The sequence below is a fragment of the Pongo abelii genome, chromosome 2 (genome assembly GCF_028885655.2).
Source record: "Pongo abelii isolate AG06213 chromosome 2, NHGRI_mPonAbe1-v2.0_pri, whole genome shotgun sequence".
In the NCBI taxonomy this organism is placed as follows: Eukaryota; Metazoa; Chordata; class Mammalia; order Primates; family Hominidae; genus Pongo; species Pongo abelii.
The window spans coordinates 187123773-187137687 of NC_085928.1; the positions used below are offsets into that span (position 1 = coordinate 187123773).

At 36.1% G+C, this 13915-nt stretch overlaps 1 protein-coding gene and 1 non-coding gene across 9 annotated transcripts in view; both read right to left on the bottom strand.

Annotated features, from left to right (window-relative positions):
- The window catches only part of TBL1XR1 (TBL1X/Y related 1), a 177677-nt gene that overhangs the window by 95449 nt on the left and 68313 nt on the right, over positions 1 to 13915 (bottom strand). The gene's annotated exons all lie outside the window — the stretch shown is intronic.
- On the bottom strand, positions 11847 to 11950 carry LOC112132805 (U6 spliceosomal RNA). The gene has a single exon (XR_002914526.1). It is a non-coding gene; the product is annotated as a U6 spliceosomal RNA (small nuclear RNA).

A 13915-nucleotide genomic window follows, 5' to 3' on the forward strand; every position in this document is an offset into this window, starting at 1 on the left:
TTCCTATATATATATACACACACACATCATATATATATATATACATCTCATATATATATATACACACATCATATATATATACACATCATATATATGGATACATATATATGATATATGATATATATATGATAGGGTCTTGCTTTGTTGCCCAGGCTAGAGTACAGCAGCATTATCATAGCTCACTGCATGCAGCCTTGACCTCCACCTCCCCAACCCCAAGTTCAAAAGATCCTCTTGCCTCAGCCTCCCAAGTAGCTGCCCAGCAAGCCCAGCTAATTTTTAACTTTTTGTAGAGACGGGTCCTCACACTGTTGTCCAGGCTAGTCTTGAACTCCTGGGCTCAAGAGATCCTCCTGCCTTGGCCTCCTAAAGTGCTGGGATTACGGCATGAGCCACCACACCCAGCCAATATATATATTTCAAAAGATTTGTGTTGCACATGACAAAAACATAGTGTTGCATGTCACTTTCTTAAAATTAAAAAGAAAAAAAAAAAGTTTGGCCAGATACGGTAGCTCACACCTCTAATCCCAGTGGTTTGGGATGCTGAGATGGGAAGATCGCTTAAGCCCAGGAGTTCAAGACAAGTCTGGGCAACACAGCAAGACCCCATCTCTATAAAAAAATTTTTTTAAATTAGCTGGGCAGAGTGGCGTGCACTTGTAGTCCCAGCTACTTGGGAGGCTGAGGCAGGAGGACCCCTTGAGCCCAGGAGTTTGAGGTTGCAGTGAGCCATGATGACAGCTCTACACTCCAGCTTGGGCAACAGAGTAAGACCCTGTCACTTTGGGGAAAAAATAATAATAATAATAATAATGATTTTTAATTAAAGTATCACTGTACGGAGGAGTGAGGCGGTCTATATCCACATTGTCTTATTGCCACAGTGCCACGGGCAGGATGGAGTCCATACAGTAAGGATCTTGGGCCCCCACCAGTGTATGGTGTAATGCCATCAAAAAGTAAGTACACTTTTTAACCATCTACCTGACCCAGCTTCCAATTACTTTTGACCTATAGTATTTCATACAACTAACTACTTCCTGCAATACTATATGGATGTAACTTTTAAAAAACTGATGATACATTTAAAAATCAGGAACTTCATCTGATGAGTCAGGTCAAATTTACTTAATATACATAATCAGTATTTATAGGAGAGACTGAAATTTTAAAATACATCATTTTTCTCCTTTTGGAAGTTTACCAAAAAGTCTTGGAAGGCACAAAAACACTAGTCATTATCATAGTCATACTGTGCTGCTTACTGCTATTCACTACCCAACCCAAAAGCCTGAGAGTCACACCTCTTTGCTCTGCCTCCTTTGTCCACCACAACCGCAAAATTTGGTCAAATCTTCCCAAATCTCTCTATGCTGCCTACTGACCCCCCTTCAATCACACTATCCGTGCGCCTCATTCCACTCTTTCCCTGCAACTTTGAGGTCTAAAGCCCAAACTGTTTTTAATGCATCCCAAAATTTATAATTGAACATCACTGGATAACTAAAATTTAAGCTTTTGATTTTTTTAGTTTTGAAGCAGGAGGTAGTAATGGGTTTCTTTGTTGAGGCACTGCTTAATTAACTATTCATTTAACAGCTCTTCAGATGCCTTCAGCCTCCTTGCTAACATAATTCTAATTTTCTTCAAAGCAGCAACAGGCCCAGATAAATACCTGCTTTCCTAACCTTTCTTGCAGCCAGAGGCAGCCATATTGATCAGTTGTGTCTGGTAAGACCTCAGGAGAAGTCTGCTACGGAAGGGACGAGGAGGCCAGGGGAAGCTTTTGCTTTACTGAAAATAAAGAACAGATGCAGCACTTCCTGCTTAAATATGATGCCTCCTGCAGCAGTAGCCATTTTTCAACCCAGGCAATAAACCTAATGGAATTCATCACACTAAGGGCAATGGAATTTTGAAAAACAGTACCTTCCTGTCTCACAATTTGTTTAAAATGGTATTTTACTTACTTGAAACCAACTAGACATCATCATTCTCCCCCCAACCCATGTCACACGATGCATTTCAAATTTTCTATGTATAAATTTAATTCATCTCTCGCCCCAAACTTGTTCCTCTTCTCATATTTCCTACCTTGGTGTATGGCACCATTTTCACCCAACTTATCACCCAAACCAGAGATATGGCTCCTTCTTCTCCTCCCTCATTTCCTGTAACTAAGCACTAAGCACCATGACCTTCTATGTCTAGGATGCAACTTGACATGTGTATGTTTTTAGTTTCCCAAACTCCTCATACATTAGCAGACTTTGGAAATGTTGTATCCTCTGGCTAAATTTTAGATCACTCACATCCTACTAACCATTGTGGATATCCATTTTACATGCCTATCTCCCTTCACTAGAAGGTATGTATCTTGAAAGACACCTTATCCAGCTTTGTAACTTGAATGCCCAGAACAAATGACTGGAGAACATAAGGGACAGAATAGAACTACAATAATACTGTTACTCTACCTTCCACCGAGAATCACACAACAGGCTGGTTATTTAACCTCTCTAAACCTCAGTTTTCTCATCAGTAAAACAAGATTGTAATGGTATCTTCTCACAGAGGAGAGTTATGTTAACTAAATAAGATAATGCATTATCAAGCACGTAACAGTACCTGGGACATAAAAAGCACTTAATAAATGGTAGCTGTCGGTATTTTTCCTAGATTTTCTAAGTGATGGGAAACACTGAACTGTCCTTTACCAGAAGTACAAGATTTGCTGAAACTGTCAATCCACCCAGTCTGAAAGTCCAGAATGCTTTATTTTGTGTGCTTATGAACATTATGCAGTTTATCTTATAAAAACAACATGACCTTGTTTCTAAACACACTGCTACTGGCATTCTGAAAATGGGGTAACGATTCTAGAACAAACACTGAATATAAAAGAGAAGGGAGAAAAAAGAATTTACAGGAGTGGGTCAAGATTATGGCTTTGAAGAAATGATGCCCATTTTTAACTAACATCATAACCAATAATCTATAGTGGGTACTGGATTAATCAAATCTCCATTATTTAAACAAACATCAGTCTACTATTATTATTCCTGTTCCCTGTCTTCCAAATAGTAGCTGCGAAGCAATGAAACTATTGCCTAGAATAGCAACACTGAATTCCTGGGAAAGATATTTTCAGCAACAGCAAATAACGGGTAAATTTAATAAGGCTTCCATTAAGCCTGCTCCATAATTATACAGTATTTTAAAATAGTACCTTTATTTTGGTATTGAAAGTCAGGCAGATTGCTGAATTATCTGCATAGTCTAAAATTTCCTTTTTAGATATGACATCAAAATAATTTTAAAACAGTCATAGAAAATACCAGTTTCCCATTCAACATAGTTCCTTATAGGCAGCATAAGCTCTCAGGTCTCCCAGATTGTTTGCTACACAGGGAAATCTAATGTGCTCTATAAATTCTATTAATATGCATGTTTTCTAGTGCAGTAATGAAGATGTTAACACTTTGATTCAGTCTTGACTTCAAATTCCACTAGTACAGTGACTAATCTTCTAATTTGAAAGAATACAACAAATCTTACTTAGAGCTTTAATAAACTCTACTCCTATGCCACTGATTGGGAGAAATATAAAGTAAAACTGGCTATTTCTTTCCAAGGGCAAAGAAGCAGTATTAAAGAGCAGAATGGGTTCAATGGGAAGGAAAAAAGGTGAATGTCAACCAATAACCACTGAACATTCTGACCCCCTCAATTTGCTATTTTTATACTATGCAAGGTAGTAAGAAATCAGAAACCAGGAATCTAGGGCCAATGGCAATTTATAAATCTTTTATAGGTAGTATATGAATTGTGACTTTCTTTCTTTACCTCACTTACCATTTTATCCACTCTTCTCAGCCAGAAACTCAGGACATATTAGTAGAAAGCTCAAGCAACGACTACCCACATTCTAAGAAACCAGTTCTATTCCACGCCAATATAGAAGTTCCAGATCCCAGAGTCTGTTATTTCAAAATCACTCGATCTTTTCAAAGTCTCTAAAGTGTTCTTGAACATTCATTCATTCACTCATTTAAGAGCCTATTTAAGGACAAGCACTGCGAACAAACAACTATACCTCTTTCGTGCCCTCATCGCTGAGTAGCTTTAACATTGAGCCTAATGACTCAAAATGACCTAACGAGGCCCTTTTCTCATCGAAGCTAAAAGTGTGACCATGGTATTTTTATCCAAAGGCATGACTAGATTCCTGAAAACTTAAAATGCAGCTTCTTATACTCACCCTTTCACTGATCAAAACAAAGCCCATAACGGAAGGAAGAAGAAAGGAAATAAAAAGAAAGACATTAGGAAGACTTTAAAGAGAATCCATTTGTGAATTCCCTTCTTTATGAGGCTTAGTTGCATGTAATGCTGTCAAATATCATAGTTCTTCATTCATTTAATAACTAGTTACTGAATGTGTACTATTTGCCATGCTTCATTTCAGATGCTAAAAACAACAGTCAAGAAACCACCCTGAAGTTTATATTTTAATGGGGGAGTACAGACAAAATGAATACATTATAATATATGGCAAGTGTCGTATTTTTTCGATTTCTCAAACTGAACTTTTATAAAATCAAGAGATACTTAACGATTTAGCATTGTAACCATTCAGGCATATTGCCTGCAAACCAGACAGCAACTCCACATAATAACTCAAGAAAAATGGGACCTATAGAAAGTATAAGCTCATAAAAACAAAGAAAAACCTGGATAATCAGGGTTTTTTTGTTTTTTGTTATTGAGACGGAGTTTCACTCTTGTACCGCAGGCTGGAGTGCAGTGGCATGATCTCGGCTCACTGTAACCTCCGCCTCCTACGTTCAAGCACTTCTCTTGCCTCAGCATCACGGGTAGCTGGGATTACAGGAACCCGCCACCACACCCGGCTACTTTTTGTATTTTTAGTAGAGATGGGGTTTCACCATGTTGGCCGGGCTGGTCTCCAACTCCTGACCTCAGGTGATCCACCTGCCTCAGCCTCCCAAAGTGCTGGGGTTACAGGCGTGAACCACCGCACCTGGCTGATAATCAGGTTTTAAAAGAAAACCACAACAGTTCCACGGTTGAAGAATATTTACACCCTACCCAATTTGATCCTGGAACCTTTTCCACAACTTGTCATAAAATATGGTCCCATCTCTTTTATTTTTCCAATCGATGACTGGATTCCTATATAATTGGGGCTTCTTTTGATTTTGTTTAGATAAGTAAATAGACATGAATGGTTAGGGGAAGGGGTGTTTTGAATCCTGAGGCAGAGAAACCTACATAGAATGGTTATTCATATACTGTCTTTGTTTCTTAACTGTCCCAAGACAGAAATTGTTGAAATTTGCTGAATAAACAATGACCATTCACTACATTGTGATACACTGCTGGTCCAGATCTCAGTCTAGGCAACAACACCAATTACCAATTTTGCAGATTATTTTAGATCATACTTCTGTGACCATTTAATGTTCCTCCAAGATCAACTGGCATAGTTGCGTGGCTAGAAGCTCCAGAATCAACCACACGACACGAAGAAACATTCCAAAGAATCCTTGGCCCTGTGTATTGAATTAGTGGTCTATACCAACCTCACCCATTTTCTACATGGTCATTTTATTGTAATGCAACTGTTGCCCTTGGTATTAGTTACTTCAAATTTCAGGGAGAACGAGTTGGGATAGCCTCCTTTTGCTAACAGAAAGCCCTTGGGGACTCGCTCATCCAAAAATACTGCGTAACGTGAATCTAGTTATACTCCAGCAGGTGTCTCACCAACCTTTATTTAAATAAGAGGGCCATTTTCCAACTGCATCAACTCTAAACAGTAAACATAACTATACAGAGCCTACTTCTGGAGCACAGAATTGATAACCTTAACTTCTCATTACTTTCCAACATGCACTCCTCCCTGTGATACTATAGGTCTTTACCTCCAGTTATGCCTTCTTTAATTCGGCATTCTTGTTCTAATGGCTTTCCCTTTTCCTCTTCTCCTATCTAGAGGCTGTCTACCTTTCAAGATGCAGATGACCTCCTTCCTGATGAAAGCTTTCTCTTACTACTCTGTCTTACCAGGATGTTTCTAAAGAATGCTGATAACATACCAGTCATTTTATAGTGTTAGAAAACAAGGTCTAGACGGGTTAAATAACTTACTCCAAATCATACAACCAGCTAACGGCAAAGGCTGGACTACAACCCAGACCTTCAAACTCCCAAGAGTCTTCTAACTTCCTCACTCTAACATTATTTCCCACACTAATCTGACTATATTCCCTTACACTTAAGATTTTCCAGTGGATTCTCCACACCTAGATATTTTATCCAAAGTCAATCCATCCTTAAAATCAACGGTCACGTGGAATCTTTTCCACTCAAACTTCCTTTTCGCAGCTTTAACTCATTGATTTTCCTCTTTTCCAAATTTACTATATTTTATTTTTAGACTAGTCGAGTGCAATAGTGAAAGGGGGGAACAGAATAGAACAAGTTCGATCTGTTACTGACTACATAATCAATTGAGATAACTCACTACCTTCGGACCAGCTCAAATTTACAATATTTTAATCACTATCACATAGTGTAGCATCTTTGTACTTCATGTTATCTCATTTACTCCCAACAACTTGAAAAGGCAGGAATTTATTGGTCATATTTTATACATGGCCCTAAAATGTTAACCAATTTGCTTAAATTTACACAATTATTATACAGCTACTCAAAAGAGCTGAGATTTAAAGCTGTTTCATTATTCCAAAGTCTACATTCTTTAAATACTGCATACTACAATTCCTTTCTAAGAGCCAGGACTCAGGACTCCTGATTCTTGGTCCAGAATTAGTTCCACTACAACCTACGGCTTGTCATAGAATTCTACCATTTTCATTCCTTTAAAATCACAGTTAAACATAATCTAAATCTTGTCCTAAGGAAACAAACATAAACTGAGGAATGTTCTTTAAAACTATCGATGTCATAAAAGACAAAGAATGGCTGAGGAACTATGCCAGATTAAAGTCTCAAGAAACATGACAACTAAATTCAACGTATGCAGATAACTGTTGAAGCTAACCAACAGGATACAGTAATTCATTATTCTTTTATTATTTTCAAATGTGTCATAGTAAAAGTTTAAAAATAAAGTCCATTGAGAAATCTTGCTGGATGTCAATCTTTTTCTTCCCTTCCATAGCCTATCCATAGCCTATCTCCTCTAGAAATAAGTCCCAATTTGATTTCACACGCATCTTTCTTTCAAACATTAGCCTCCCTTCCAAACAATGTGCAATTTTTTTTGCCAGACTAAATTCATGCAGATTATAAATTACATGCATTAACGTTCTCTTTAAATACTAAACTCCCTGAGGGAAAAGGTCTTATCTGGTAATCAACATAAATTTTGTAGTCTAAAAGGATTAAGTAGCATCTTTCATCATTGGCTCTGAGCTCCGCCTCTTTTTGGCACATGGGAAATGAAACTCACAATCCCATCGAGGCTGTTCCTTGTGAGGTTTAGAGAAGGCAAGCCTGTTTCCATTAAGGCTACCTTCATGTCTGACACATTTAGATACTGCAAGTGGTTTAGAATGTTCTTAGCTAAAGATGTAAAAAAAAAATCCATGAACCTTCCAACTAATAAAAAGAGCCATTAATTACTGGAAACCTAGAATTACTAGAAGTCCTAGAGAGAATGGGATTGAAAGAATCACAATGCAAGAACAACCCTCATCCCAATCCTACAAATAAACACATTTAGGATGATCCCAGCATTCCAATTAACTAATGTGAAGGTGAAACCATGAAGTGTTGAAATCTAAAGTATTAATAAGCAACGCTTTATTCTACTAATTCAAAGTATACTTAAGGTATATTTGTACAATGTTGATTAATTCACCAAAATGCTGCTTATGAGCATTATTGTCAAATTTACTTATTACTAAAGACTGCGTTTACTAAGTAGAATACATTCTGTTAGGTACTATAGAGTACCTAACAATTAAAAAATTCCCTCCTCCTCTAATACAACTTATATAAGACAGATTAAAAACACTGTAAGCCTGTGTCAAAGCATCTAGGAATTCAGTTAAGAATGTCACACCTGATAGGGGTCATAGAAGAGGTGATGTAATAGAACTAAGAGAAGAGCATCAAGAAGTTCAGCATGTACCCTGAAAATTGCAAAGTAATGACCGAAATCCCTTAACATTATCATGAGATCTGCCTCTAACACAGATGTCAAATTTTACTCTATACTAAGTTGACCTCTTGTGCACTTGAAGAAGAAAGATATCTGACCTAAAATACTGCAAGTCCACCAACAACTGAAGCCACATTGTTGGAAATTCAGTTTTACTGGGCTAGCTTTCATAATGCTATTAAAGTCGAGTGTGAGGAAAAGCAGAGTTCTTGGATCAATGGCTTCTAGCAGATAGGGCTAAATAAGGGAGTTGCAAAGAGCAACTGGTTCTTTAAACAGTGGAGATAGCTGCAAATCAAAGCACAGAAGATCACATAAGTGCAGAAAAGACTCATGATTAAATATTAGTCGTTTCAGGCTCATCCACAAATACCAAACAATTAGCATCAACAGTATCTTTATCTTCCAACTCCAACAGTGTTTTAATAATGTGGCTTATTACAGTTGAATGTGGAGGTACTTTTTAGCACAACAAATCCCTCTCTAAATTCAAGTAATAGAACTGTTAAACATTATGGAAAAAGCCACAGAAAACCAAACATCATGAGCAACATTCTCCCCACATTTTGTCTTATGTCGCACACATGTGTCTTGTATCTTTTAATTGAGAGGAGGGGAAATAGAAGTCTTTTGCTAACTCCTGTAAGAAATCTGCAGAGAAACCTGTGAACAGCAGCAATCTTTAAGTGGTCCATTCAAAAACAGACAAAAAGAAAATCTTGATTAGTATATTGTAATAGTTTTTTAAAAAATGTACAGTAACTTCAAGGGAGAGCTCATATCATACTAAAAACAGTATTTACCTTCCTAATAATAAAGTACATACATTAACAAAAGTTTAAAATTCAAGCCTTAAAAAGTTATATAACATCTTCATATTAACTGATTTACATCACTCATTGGGCATACCTACACCAACATCACTGATAAGAAGCTTTCGTTTGGAGCCAATTATTTCCAACCAAGGAGATTCAGACTATGCTCAAATCTTTAACAGAGAAAACCCCTACAATTGGGCAAACAAGATAAATATTTTAAACATGGAAGAGGCTAAGCTCAAAAAGCTTTTCCTATTTAAAAGATTATTCTAAAAATCTCACTTCAAAGAAAAAAAGATATCTAATTTTCTCATGCTTCCAATTCTGCTTTGATTAATATTTTACTTTGAAGTTTGAGAGCATTATAGCTAAAAGATTCTCAACATATTCTGACTGAAAACCAGGTGACTGAATTCATTCATCTGCCTCAATCAGATTATATAATCAGATTTTTCCATACTTAAAACATATGATTCAAACATATCCATCAAAAAGTACAAATATGCACTAGTACGTTTTCTCCTGAGTACATTTTCAACAATCTACTCTTCAAGTGGATCATTTACAAAATAAGAACATAATTCCCTGAATCAGTAAAGTTAACTTTATTTTCATGAAAGGATGACAAAGAAATTCCATTTACACTATCACAATTTACATTTTCCTACAATTCACGCAGCTTTCTTCAACTCACAATCTACAAACCACAACAATGCACAAATTTGATGTTAGAGGATACTTTAATGTTTAGTTCTCATCTCAACAGTCACTGTTGCTAGTGTCTCTCATTCTCACTCTTCACTGTGTTACTCAGAGAACAAAGAACTAAAGAAGCCAAAAAGAACTAGATCAAGCGATGAGACCAATTTTCAGGGTAAGGCATAACATTAACTAATCAAAAACTGGAGTATTTCTATCATTTAATCCTGCAAGACAATAACCTCCTGTTTTCCCTCACTTTCCTTCCAATAACTTGACAGAAGTCTGGGGAAGGATGGATCCCAAGCAGAAAACCTTCACAAATGTGAAAGAAAATGGAAAGCCTACCATAGTCACATGACTAACTGGAAATCTCAGAACTCTGTCAACAACCTTTGTTTTCAATGCAGAAATCATTTCTGTACTTTTAATGACCCATCATTCAACCTCACTTGAGCTCCTCCAATAACTGGCACTACTTTACCAAGTTATTAGAGAGCTCTATTAGTAATTATTTGAAAAATCATTCTTCTCTATGATTCAAATATGTCTAACTATAACTATTTCTTACGTGCTATAGGGCTAAATAAACTCCTCAGCTTTAAATGAAAATCTTTAGCTACTGAAAGGCCTTTCTCCCATTCTCATTTTAAAAATGTGTGACCTATCAATTTCATTCTCATTCTCATTTTAAAAATGTGTGACCTATCAATTTCAAAAACCTATTCCAGTTTCTCCTTAAAGACTCCTAAAAGGGAACACAGTGCTTAACTCACAGCATCTTTTTCTTTAATACTTAATGAATTTATTCTCTTAATTGACAATGCAATGAGAATAGTAAAACTCAAAATCTCCTCAACTGCTAGTAAGATCTAGAAAGTCTAGATAAAAATTCATAAAAATCTGTCACTGTAACTGAGGCTGACAAATGGTGTTACGACAACTGAATGCAAAAGAAATGAATTTAGAACCCTACTTCACACCATATAAAAAATTATCACAAACTGGGTTATAGAACTAAGAGCTAAAACTCTGAAACACTTAGAAGAAAACATACAGGTCAATCTTGATGACCTTGGATTAGGCAATGGTTTCATAGATATGCCACCAAAAGTACAAGAAACAAAAGAAAAAAACAATAAACTGAGATCATAGAAATGTAAAACATTTTCATTTCAAAAGACACCATCAAGAAAGTGAAAACCCACAGAACAGGACAAAAGTTTTGTAAATCATATCACAGATATGAATCATACCATTTGCATCCAGAATATATGAAGAAATACTACAACTCAATAAAAGACAAGCCAATTTTGAAATCTGAATACATACCCCAAAGAGTAAAATACAAATGGCCAATAAGCATATGAAAACACGCTCAACATCACCAGCTATCAGGAGAAATGCAAAACAAAACAAAATCACAATGAGGTACTACTTCACACCCATTAGGATGGCAATCAACAAAAAAACAGTGATAAGGGTTGACAAGGATATGAGAAAGACGAGAAACTGAAACCCTCATTCACTGCTGGTAGAAATGCAAAATGCTGCAGTCCTTTGGAAAATAGTCTGGCAGTTCCTCAATTATTAGCATTTAATTAGAAATAATGAATTAACAGGATTTTAAAAAACATTTAGTATAAAACTGACAAGTGTCTTTTATTTCACAAGAATGAAAAATATACATCAGGACATGTTTCATGTATGAATATATATATATAACCAGTGACTACAATAACTCATTTTTAAATTCTAGGAGGCAATAAAACAGCCAGTATACTTGATGTGCCACGGAGAAGTGCTGGCAACATTCTTTATGATTCACTGATAAAACAATTAAAATAGCTCACTAATTTATTCAATTTCCAAGTTTTCAAATTTCCAAGTAAAAAAATTATCCTCCAAACTGACAAAGATTTTATACCTCAAATAGTAAGCTAAGGAATGACTTTTAATCAAATTATGGAATGGGCTATTCATCATTATTAGCCAATACAGTTGATATAGAGACCACATTTCTTTTGTTTTTAATTTTTTGGAGTACACAGTAGGTGTATATATTTATGAAGTACACAAGATATTTTGATACAGGCATGCAGTGCGTAATAAAAAATATGAAACACTTTGTAAAATTGTGTGTCATCCTTGTGCAGGGGACATGCTAATCTTTGTATCATTCCAATTTTAACATATGTGCTGCCAAAGTGAGCATCAGTTACCGCATTTTTAAAAAGGTAGTCATTAAGTAGAAGTGCCTCTGTCAAAATAAGACCTGTTAGAGCACAGGGTGCTGGATCCCACACCACTTTCTGACTCAACGGCTAGATATGGGATTCAGCCAAGAATATGCATTTCCAACAAGTTAGCAGGAGATGTTGATGCTGCCAAGGATCACGCTTTGAGAACTACAGTACTATCCTGAATCATCTAACACAATATTCCTTTTAAGACCAAAAAATGGTAATATTAACAATCCAATCATTTGTTAAACATCGGTTATGTAATAAAATTAAGATACATCAGAGAAGCTTTAAATCATCAGGACTTTCCCAGTGTTCTTTGCTCCAATTAGTACATCTTCTACTAATATGTCCATAAGATGCCTTTCAAGTCCTGCATCCATGAAGCCTTCTGATTCCTCCAGCTAGAAATAACTGCTTATTCCTTTGAACCTAAGTCATCACTTGTAACACCCACAAAATACTGCCAACTTGTATTACTTGTTCAGCTATTCACATTCAAGACTTTCTCACCTACTAAACTAAGTTCCATGGTAGCCTACTAACAAGCATTTTCATAACCCTCAGAATTCTTGGCACTGGCTCTCCATAAATATTCAATAAATATGTCTTTAGTAAATAATTAAAATCAATATCCTTGATTTCATCTCCCATTTTCAGCAAAAAAAAAAAAAAGGCACAAGTCAAGCTTTTACAGAGAAATGTCCAAATCAAATCCTTTTCAAATGACTGTACATAATGTACAGTTGTAATATTTAACCATATAAGCTTAGGCTTAAGGAATAAGAGCATTAGAATGGCAGTTTTAGCAAAACTCAGTTTCAGCAAAAACAACGTTCAGTTGGTGAACTAACCTACAGTTCTCTTCTCATAAAATGCATTCAATAATACAAAAGTTTGATTGTTTTAAAGAGTAATCTGCCATAGATTATAATCAATGTGAAACCCGCTGCCCAAGTATAATTCTTTCCATAATGTATTATTACATTAAAAAACCCTTTGTGTTATGGTATGTATCTCAACATACTGCCACCTGACCTACATACAGAAGCTCAACTTGTATATCTAGTTCCCAAGTCCCTTGAGTCATTTCTTTTATGGTTATCTCCAACATCATATAAAACAGCACAGAATTGCAACATCTTAAAAGTGTTTAAAATTATCTGTAATTCTCAGTATCATTAAAAATTCTTCTATGATATAACTCCTTCTACTATCCTTTCATCTGTCTGTGAAGAAAAAAAAGAACACAGGGGGCCTAATGTTACTTATCTCCCAAAACCTAAAAACCTAGTACCTGGTATAGCAGGTGCTCAAGAAACACTTTGGATTGCAATCATTGTTGTTACTTGCTATCTTGTATACTATTCTTTGCATAGCTCATTAGACTACTAGTATCAACATCTGGCAATTTAGGGAAGAACTGAGATCTATAGCAGCTCTAGAAACTCAAGTCCGAAGTACAAGAAAAGTGTATCAAACATGCAGTTCTATTTAATCTTCAACGGACCTGAATGTTAGAAGAGACAACGAAGAATTCACTGTCTGAAACACTATTGAGTCACTTTAAGGAGTTTGAGAGATTTTTTGTTTAAACATACAGCGGCAGTTCACATTTTGGATGGTAGTGCGGGACTGTAAAAATCACCAAGATTCGAAACTGAACAAGGTGATCTTAATCAGTGTGAATTGTTCCATTACTTTAAAAATTTGGTCAAGATATTAAAAACATTTACTATCAGTTATCAACGTATAATCAAAACACTGTAAAACGGGCCAGGCACAGTGGCTCATGCCTGTAATCCCAGCACTTTGGGAGTCCAAAGCAAGCAGATCACTTGAGGTCAGGAGTTCGAGACCAGCCTGGCCAACATGGTGAAACCCCACCTCTACTAAAATACAAAAATTAGCTGGGCATGGTGGTGCACACCTATATT